This window comes from Carcharhinus amblyrhynchos, unplaced genomic scaffold (assembly GCF_965287045.1).
Source record: "Carcharhinus amblyrhynchos unplaced genomic scaffold, sCarAmb.v2.hapA chromosome_334, whole genome shotgun sequence".
In the NCBI taxonomy this organism is placed as follows: Eukaryota; Metazoa; Chordata; class Chondrichthyes; order Carcharhiniformes; family Carcharhinidae; genus Carcharhinus; species Carcharhinus amblyrhynchos.
The window spans coordinates 174,175-182,265 of record NW_027650074.1 but is presented as its reverse complement, the minus strand read 5'-3'; the positions used below and the strand labels follow the sequence as shown (position 1 = coordinate 182,265).

Below are 8,091 nucleotides of genomic sequence, written 5' to 3'. Positions count from 1 at the left end.
TGGCAGCTGCTCAAAAACCGCCAGCCGCTCGGTTCTGGCGGCAGGGGCATACACATTAATCAGCCTGAGAGGGCAGTTTTTGTACGTGACGTCTGCTACGAGAAGGCGTCCCCCCACCACCTCCCTAACTTCGGAGATGGTGAAGCCACCTCCCCGCAGCAGGATGCCGAGGCCCGAGGAACGGCAGTCGTTCCCACCTGACCAGATGGATGGTCCGTGGGACCACGCACTCGACCAGCGCCTGTAGCTGCTGAGGTGAGGGATCCCACACTCCTGCAGGAACAGCAGGTCGGCTTTGACGTTGGCCAGGTAGGATAACGTGGACGCACATCTCAACCCGTCTTTGACACTGCGTACATTTACCGAGGCAAACTTAAAAGACATTTTTAAAGTACAAAAAGATTTGGCAGTTCTTACATGTCCGTCAGTCAGCATGCACCCGGTTCCGCATTCCTGTGGTGCTGACGAAGTTCTGCAGGGCGGCAGGGCTGATATATCCGTCCGAAACTGCCTCAAATCCTCGTCGGCGACTGGGTGACATCGTCGGACTCATGTGGCCGTCTGGATGGTCTGCTGCTGCTGCGATGGCCTCGGTTCTCCCCGTCACCTGTGGATTCTTCGTCGCTTTTGAAAAGAGCCTCTTGAGGTTCTGTCGTCGTCTGGCAGCTTTTCTCTCGTCACCGTTGAGGGGTCTCGCTGCCACAGATTTCCTTTTCCGTATCTTTCTGCTGGATTTGACTTTCAGCCAGGGGCTTTCGAGCTCCGAGCTCTCCTGTTCCATGGCTTCGGCGCCCTCTGCTGGTGGTGCTGACGATGCGTCCTCCTGCTGCACTGGGGGGTCCGCTCGTCCTTCCGAAACCTTTTCCGGGCCTGCTTCTGGACCGGTCGTCTGTCCCTCTGAGGTGGCACGGACGCTTGCCTTCTTCACTCCGCCTCCGGTGATCTGGGCGTAAGTGGCCTTTCGCTTGGGGCAGGCTCTGTAGACGTGGCCAGCCTCCCCACACAGGTTGCAACATTTGCTGTCGCTGCAGTCCTTTGTCGCGTGCCCCTCCTTCAAGCAGTTTCTGCAGAAGGTGGTGCTGCAGCTCGCGGCAAAATGGCCGGTTTTGCCGCAGATTCGGCACACTCGAGGCTGTCCCGCGTAGTACAGGAAGCCTCGATTCCCCCCGATGGCAAAATTGGAGGGCGGGTGCAGGAGGTCTCCGTTGGGGTCAGTCCTGAGAGTTACTCTCACCTGTCTCTTACAGGTCCAGATTCCGTACTTGTCCATCACATCCGCGCTCTCACCCTTCACCTCCACGTACCTGGAGAGGAACGTGAGCACAATAGCCGCAGGGACGTAGGGGTTATACATTTGGAACGTGATAACCCGGTTCCTCTGGGACGGCACGGTGAACAGGGGCTCCGCCGTCAGGATGGAGAGGGGCCCCTCTTTGCCTTTCTCCTTGAGTGCTGTCAGGAACTTGAGGCATCCTGACAGGCTCCTGAAGCTGACGTCCACGTAGGGCTGGTTGCTGTATTCAGCCACACCGTAGACGTCTGCTGCCTGGAATCCGCAGCACTCAAACAGTACCTTCTTCACGACGAAGTCTCGGCCCACGGGCAAGTCTCCTCCTGAAGCCTTCACCCGGATGGTGTTGGGCAGTCCTTGGCCTGTAGCTTTCGATGTAGCTGCAGCCATAGTTCAGCGACACTGAGTCGTACAGTACCGGCGTTAGGTCCAAGCCAGAGGCTTGAAACCAGCATTAAGGTCCACCAATAGCAGCAGAGCTCAAGTGTTGCAGACGGTCTTCTCCCGATCGTCTGACGCCAGCTTCCACGACGCCCATGGAGATCCGATAGCTCTTTGCGAAATTCGAGCCTCAGGCTAAGATCGCTTGTAGACAGTGAGAACGGCTCTCAGTCCGAGGCCAGTCAGTTTGTATGGAGTACACCCGAGCAACTGACCCAATCCTGAAGGGGTGGACGCTCAACCGGCTTAGTTGGCACCGTTAGGTTTCCACCGGTGGCAATCCCCTTCGAGGAGACACCTCAAAACTGATAAGAACAGATACTACACTTGATCTTAGCCAAAAGGCCGAGAAGCGATAGCCCGTCAATTCCCCGCTGGCCCCCCTCCCTTCCTCAGCCACTGGCTTTCACGCGCCGCTTGCTGGCCACAGAAAAACCGTCAGCCTGCCTGAGTGCTGCAGTAGCGTCGCAGCGCAGCAGGGGGCTCAGCGTGTGCGTCCTTTACTCTGCCGTCGACACCTGCGGTGCCAGTAGGCAGGTGCTGCCACATGTTCTGTTTTTGATGCTCTTGTGAGTCAGTGCACCGTTCCTGGAGAGAGTGCAAGACCAGGTCGATGCGTGGCGTGGTAGGAGCGAGCCCCTTTCCCCAGCGCCCTGTTCCAAAAATCAGGTTAATATTTGGTCCCCAGATCGGGGAACTATCAGATATTAAACTGATAAGAACAGATACTACACTTGATCTTAGCCAAAAGGCCGAGAAGCGATAGCCCGTCAATTCCCCGCTGGCCCCCCTCCCTTCCTCAGCCACTGGCTTTCACGCGCCGCTTGCTGGCCACAGAAAAACCGTCAGCCTGCCTGAGTGCTGCAGTAGCGTCGCAGCGCAGCAGGGGGCTCAGCGTGTGCGTCCTTTACTCTGCCGTCGACACCTGCGGTGCCAGTAGGCAGGTGCTGCCACATGTTCTGTTTTTGATGCTCTTGTGAGTCAGTGCACCGTTCCTGGAGAGAGTGCAAGACCAGGTCGATGCGTGGCGTGGTAGGAGCGAGCCCCTTTCCCCAGCGCCCTGTTCCAAAAATCAGGTTAATATTTGGTCCCCAGATCGGGGAACTATCAGATATTAAACTGATAAGAACAGATACTACACTTGATCTTAGCCAAAAGGCCGAGAAGCGATAGCCCGTCAATTCCCCGCTGGCCCCCCTCCCTTCCTCAGCCACTGGCTTTCACGCGCCGCTTGCTGGCCACAGAAAAACCGTCAGCCTGCCTGAGTGCTGCAGTAGCGTCGCAGCGCAGCAGGGGGCTCAGCGTGTGCGTCCTTTACTCTGCCGTCGACACCTGCGGTGCCAGTAGGCAGGTGCTGCCACATGTTCTGTTTTTGATGCTCTTGTGAGTCAGTGCACCGTTCCTGGAGAGAGTGCAAGACCAGGTCGATGCGTGGCGTGGTAGGAGCGAGCCCCTTTCCCCAGCGCCCTGTTCCAAAAATCAGGTTAATATTTGGTCCCCAGATCGGGGAACTATCAGATATTAAACTGATAAGAACAGATACTACACTTGATCTTAGCCAAAAGGCCGAGAAGCGATAGCCCGTCAATTCCCCGCTGGCCCCCCTCCCTTCCTCAGCCACTGGCTTTCACGCGCCGCTTGCTGGCCACAGAAAAACCGTCAGCCTGCCTGAGTGCTGCAGTAGCGTCGCAGCGCAGCAGGGGGCTCAGCGTGTGCGTCCTTTACTCTGCCGTCGACACCTGCGGTGCCAGTAGGCAGGTGCTGCCACATGTTCTGTTTTTGATGCTCTTGTGAGTCAGTGCACCGTTCCTGGAGAGAGTGCAAGACCAGGTCGATGCGTGGCGTGGTAGGAGCGAGCCCCTTTCCCCAGCGCCCTGTTCCAAAAATCAGGTTAATATTTGGTCCCCAGATCGGGGAACTATCAGATATTAAACTGATAAGAACAGATACTACACTTGATCTTAGCCAAAAGGCCGAGAAGCGATAGCCCGTCAATTCCCCGCTGGCCCCCCTCCCTTCCTCAGCCACTGGCTTTCACGCGCCGCTTGCTGGCCACAGAAAAACCGTCAGCCTGCCTGAGTGCTGCAGTAGCGTCGCAGCGCAGCAGGGGGCTCAGCGTGTGCGTCCTTTACTCTGCCGTCGACACCTGCGGTGCCAGTAGGCAGGTGCTGCCACATGTTCTGTTTTTGATGCTCTTGTGAGTCAGTGCACCGTTCCTGGAGAGAGTGCAAGACCAGGTCGATGCGTGGCGTGGTAGGAGCGAGCCCCTTTCCCCAGCGCCCTGTTCCAAAAATCAGGTTAATATTTGGTCCCCAGATCGGGGAACTATCAGATATTAAACTGATAAGAACAGATACTACACTTGATCTTAGCCAAAAGGCCGAGAAGCGATAGCCCGTCAATTCCCCGCTGGCCCCCCTCCCTTCCTCAGCCACTGGCTTTCACGCGCCGCTTGCTGGCCACAGAAAAACCGTCAGCCTGCCTGAGTGCTGCAGTAGCGTCGCAGCGCAGCAGGGGGCTCAGCGTGTGCGTCCTTTACTCTGCCGTCGACACCTGCGGTGCCAGTAGGCAGGTGCTGCCACATGTTCTGTTTTTGATGCTCTTGTGAGTCAGTGCACCGTTCCTGGAGAGAGTGCAAGACCAGGTCGATGCGTGGCGTGGTAGGAGCGAGCCCCTTTCCCCAGCGCCCTGTTCCAAAAATCAGGTTAATATTTGGTCCCCAGATCGGGGAACTATCAGTTATTAAACTGACAAGAACAGATACTACACTTGATCTTAGCCAAAAGGCCGAGAAGCGATAGCCCGTCAATTCCCAGCTGGCCCCTCTCCCTTCCTCAGCCACTGGCTTTCACGCGCCGCTTGCTGGCCACAGAAAAACCGTCAGCCTGCCTGAGTGCTGCAGTAGCGTCGCAGCGCAGCAGGGGGCTCAGCGTGTGCGTCCTTTACTCTGCCGTCGACACCTGCGGTGCCAGTAGGCAGGTGCTGCCACATGTTCTGTTTTTGATGCTCTTGTGAGTCAGTGCACCGTTCCTGGAGAGAGTGCAAGACCAGGTCGATGCGTGGCGTGGTAGGAGCGAGCCCCTTTCCCCAGCGCCCTGTTCCAAAAATCAGGTTAATATTTGGTCCCCAGATCGGGGAACTATCAGATATTAAACTGATAAGAACAGATACTACACTTGATCTTAGCCAAAAGGCCGAGAAGCGATAGCCCGTCAATTCCCAGCTGGCCCCCCTCCCTTCCTCAGCCACTGGCTTTCACGCGCCGCTTGCTGGCCACAGAAAAACCGTCAGCCTGCCTGAGTGCTGCAGTAGCGTCGCAGCGCAGCAGGGGGCTCAGCGTGTGCGTCCTTTACTCTGCCGTCGACACCTGCGGTGCCAGTAGGCAGGTGCTGCCACATGTTCTGTTTTTGATGCTCTTGTGAGTCAGTGCACCGTTCCTGGAGAGAGTGCAAGACCAGGTCGATGCGTGGCGTGGTAGGAGCGAGCCCCTTTCCCCAGCGCCCTGTTCCAAAAATCAGGTTAATATTTGGTCCCCAGATCGGGGAACTATCAGATATTAAACTGATAAGAACAGATACTACACTTGATCTTAGCCAAAAGGCCGAGAAGCGATAGCCCGTCAATTCCCCGCTGGCCCCCTTCCCTTCCTCAGCCACTGGCTTTCACGCGCCGCTTGCTGGCCACAGAAAAACCGTCAGCCTGCCTGAGTGCTGCAGTAGCGTCGCAGCGCAGCAGGGGGCTCAGCGTGTGCGTCCTTTACTCTGCCGTCGACACCTGCGGTGCCAGTAGGCAGGTGCTGCCACATGTTCTGTTTTTGATGCTCTTGTGAGTCAGTGCACCGTTCCTGGAGAGAGTGCAAGACCAGGTCGATGCGTGGCGTGGTAGGAGCGAGCCCCTTTCCCCAGCGCCCTGTTCCAAAAATCAGGTTAATATTTGGTCCCCAGATCGGGGAACTATCAGATATTAAACTGATAAGAACAGATACTACACTTGATCTTAGCCAAAAGGCCGAGAAGCGATAGCCCGTCAATTCCCCGCTGGCCCCCCTCCCTTCCTCAGCCACTGGCTTTCACGCGCCGCTTGCTGGCCACAGAAAAACCGTCAGCCTGCCTGAGTGCTGCAGTAGCGTCGCAGCGCAGCAGGGGGCTCAGCGTGTGCGTCCTTTACTCTGCCGTCGACACCTGCGGTGCCAGTAGGCAGGTGCTGCCACATGTTCTGTTTTTGATGCTCTTGTGAGTCAGTGCACCGTTCCTGGAGAGAGTGCAAGACCAGGTCGATGCGTGGCGTGGTAGGAGCGAGCCCCTTTCCCCAGCGCCCTGTTCCAAAAATCAGGTTAATATTTGGTCCCCAGATCGGGGAACTATCAGATATTAAACTGATAAGAACAGATACTACACTTGATCTTAGCCAAAAGGCCGAGAAGCGATAGCCCGTCAATTCCCCGCTGGCCCCCCTCCCTTCCTCAGCCACTGGCTTTCACGCGCCGCTTGCTGGCCACAGAAAAACCGTCAGCCTGCCTGAGTACTGCAGTAGCGTCGCAGCGCAGCAGGGGGCTCAGCGTGTGCGTCCTTTACTCTGCCGTCGACACCTGCGGTGCCAGTAGGCAGGTGCTGCCACATGTTCTGTTTTTGATGCTCTTGTGAGTCAGTGCACCGTTCCTGGAGAGAGTGCAAGACCAGGTCGATGCGTGGCGTGGTAGGAGCGAGCCCCTTTCCCCAGCGCCCTGTTCCAAAAATCAGGTTAATATTTGGTCCCCAGATCGGGGAACTATCAGATATTAAACTGATAAGAACAGATACTACACTTGATCTTAGCCAAAAGGCCGAGAAGCGATAGCCCGTCAATTCCCCGCTGGCCCCCCTCCCTTCCTCAGCCACTGGCTTTCACGCGCCGCTTGCTGGCCACAGAAAAACCGTCAGCCTGCCTGAGTGCTGCAGTAGCGTCGCAGCGCAGCAGGGGGCTCAGCGTGTGCGTCCTTTACTCTGCCGTCGACACCTGCGGTGCCAGTAGGCAGGTGCTGCCACATGTTCTGTTTTTGATGCTCTTGTGAGTCAGTGCACCGTTCCTGGAGAGAGTGCAAGACCAGGTCGATGCGTGGCGTGGTAGGAGCGAGCCCCTTTCCCCAGCGCCCTGTTCCAAAAATCAGGTTAATATTTGGTCCCCAGATCGGGGAACTATCAGATATTAAACTGATAAGAACAGATACTACACTTGATCTTAGCCAAAAGGCCGAGAAGCGATAGCCCGTCAATTCCCAGCTGGCCCCCCTCCCTTCCTCAGCCACTGGCTTTCACGCTCCGCTTGCTGGCCACAGAAAAACCGTCAGCCTGCCTGAGTGCTGCAGTAGCGTCGCAGCGCAGCAGGGGGCTCAGCGTGTGCGTCCTTTACTCTGCCGTCGACACCTGCGGTGCCAGTAGGCAGGTGCTGCCACATGTTCTGTTTTTGATGCTCTTGTGAGTCAGTGCACCGTTCCTGGAGAGAGTGCAAGACCAGGTCGATGCGTGGCGTGGTAGGAGCGAGCCCCTTTCCCCAGCGCCCTGTTCCAAAAATCAGGTTAATATTTGGTCCCCAGATCGGGGAACTATCAGATATTAAACTGATAAGAACAGATTTTTTTTTTTTTTTTCCAAAAATATACTTTATTCATAAAAATCTCAAGTAATCTGTTACAGTGTACAGGGCTTCGAGTAGGAAAACAATGCGGAATCAAAACATTTTTGCAGATCTGTCCAAACTACAGTGACTACATTTCAGTACTTAAAAAACTATGTCCATGTCTCAATATTTACATATTTGTACTAATTGCCATGATTACATTTCAATACTTAAAACTATATACATGCCTCAAAAGATTACTGTGTGCCGTTAGTGCTCAGATTGGCACACAGTTACGCAGGTCGAGGGTATTCTGCAGTTCCTGGGCCCTCGGTCTGCCTCCGTTAAAAGGCCTTACAGTGTGGCCTTTCCCCATTGTGCCTTTGCGGCGGCTGCCCCAAGCTTCAGCCCGTCCCTCAGCACGTAGTCCTGGACCTTGGAATGTGCCAGTCTGCAACACTCGGTCGAGGACAGTTCTTTCAGCTGGAAGATCAGCAAGTTTCGGGCGGACCAAAGTGCGTCCTTCACCGAGTTGATGACCTTCCAGCAGCAGTTGATATTTGTCTCGGTGTGCGTCCCCGGAAACAGCCCGTAGAGCACAGAGTCATGCGTCACCGAGCTGCTCGGGACGAACCTCGACAAATACCACTGCATCTCGCTCCAGACCTTCTTTGCAAAGGCACATTCCACAAGGAGGTGTGCGACCGTCTCGTCAGCCCCGCAGCCGCTTCGAGGGCAGCGTGCGGTGATGTTGAGACCTCGAG

The 8,091-nt window shown here is 55.9% G+C and overlaps 12 non-coding genes and 2 pseudogenes across 12 annotated transcripts; all 14 read right to left on the bottom strand.

The window, feature by feature from the left end:
• Positions 1-1,991: 1,991 nt before the first annotated feature.
• Positions 1,992-2,089, bottom strand: LOC145339134 (U2 spliceosomal RNA; annotated as a pseudogene).
• Positions 2,090-2,304: 215 nt separating this feature from the next.
• Positions 2,305-2,496, bottom strand: LOC145339176 (U2 spliceosomal RNA). Its single transcript, XR_013885994.1, has one exon. It is a non-coding gene; the product is annotated as a U2 spliceosomal RNA (small nuclear RNA).
• A 215-nt stretch (positions 2,497-2,711) lies between these two features.
• On the bottom strand, positions 2,712-2,903 carry LOC145339175 (U2 spliceosomal RNA). The gene has a single exon (XR_013885993.1). It is a non-coding gene; the product is annotated as a U2 spliceosomal RNA (small nuclear RNA).
• Positions 2,904-3,118: 215 nt separating this feature from the next.
• LOC145339174 (U2 spliceosomal RNA) lies at positions 3,119-3,310 on the bottom strand. Its single transcript, XR_013885992.1, has one exon. It is a non-coding gene; the product is annotated as a U2 spliceosomal RNA (small nuclear RNA).
• Positions 3,311-3,525: 215 nt separating this feature from the next.
• Positions 3,526-3,717, bottom strand: LOC145339173 (U2 spliceosomal RNA). Its single transcript, XR_013885991.1, has one exon. It is a non-coding gene; the product is annotated as a U2 spliceosomal RNA (small nuclear RNA).
• Positions 3,718-3,932: 215 nt separating this feature from the next.
• LOC145339171 (U2 spliceosomal RNA) lies at positions 3,933-4,124 on the bottom strand. The gene has a single exon (XR_013885989.1). It is a non-coding gene; the product is annotated as a U2 spliceosomal RNA (small nuclear RNA).
• A 215-nt stretch (positions 4,125-4,339) lies between these two features.
• LOC145339187 (U2 spliceosomal RNA) lies at positions 4,340-4,531 on the bottom strand. Its single transcript, XR_013886004.1, has one exon. It is a non-coding gene; the product is annotated as a U2 spliceosomal RNA (small nuclear RNA).
• A 215-nt stretch (positions 4,532-4,746) lies between these two features.
• Positions 4,747-4,938, bottom strand: LOC145339170 (U2 spliceosomal RNA). The gene has a single exon (XR_013885988.1). It is a non-coding gene; the product is annotated as a U2 spliceosomal RNA (small nuclear RNA).
• A 215-nt stretch (positions 4,939-5,153) lies between these two features.
• Positions 5,154-5,345, bottom strand: LOC145339169 (U2 spliceosomal RNA). The gene has a single exon (XR_013885987.1). It is a non-coding gene; the product is annotated as a U2 spliceosomal RNA (small nuclear RNA).
• Positions 5,346-5,560: 215 nt separating this feature from the next.
• LOC145339168 (U2 spliceosomal RNA) lies at positions 5,561-5,752 on the bottom strand. The gene has a single exon (XR_013885986.1). It is a non-coding gene; the product is annotated as a U2 spliceosomal RNA (small nuclear RNA).
• A 215-nt stretch (positions 5,753-5,967) lies between these two features.
• LOC145339167 (U2 spliceosomal RNA) lies at positions 5,968-6,159 on the bottom strand. The gene has a single exon (XR_013885985.1). It is a non-coding gene; the product is annotated as a U2 spliceosomal RNA (small nuclear RNA).
• Positions 6,160-6,374: 215 nt separating this feature from the next.
• On the bottom strand, positions 6,375-6,566 carry LOC145339166 (U2 spliceosomal RNA). Its single transcript, XR_013885984.1, has one exon. It is a non-coding gene; the product is annotated as a U2 spliceosomal RNA (small nuclear RNA).
• Positions 6,567-6,781: 215 nt separating this feature from the next.
• Positions 6,782-6,973, bottom strand: LOC145339165 (U2 spliceosomal RNA). Its single transcript, XR_013885983.1, has one exon. It is a non-coding gene; the product is annotated as a U2 spliceosomal RNA (small nuclear RNA).
• A 215-nt stretch (positions 6,974-7,188) lies between these two features.
• LOC145339126 (U2 spliceosomal RNA) lies at positions 7,189-7,368 on the bottom strand (annotated as a pseudogene).
• Positions 7,369-8,091: the final 723 nt, after the last annotated feature.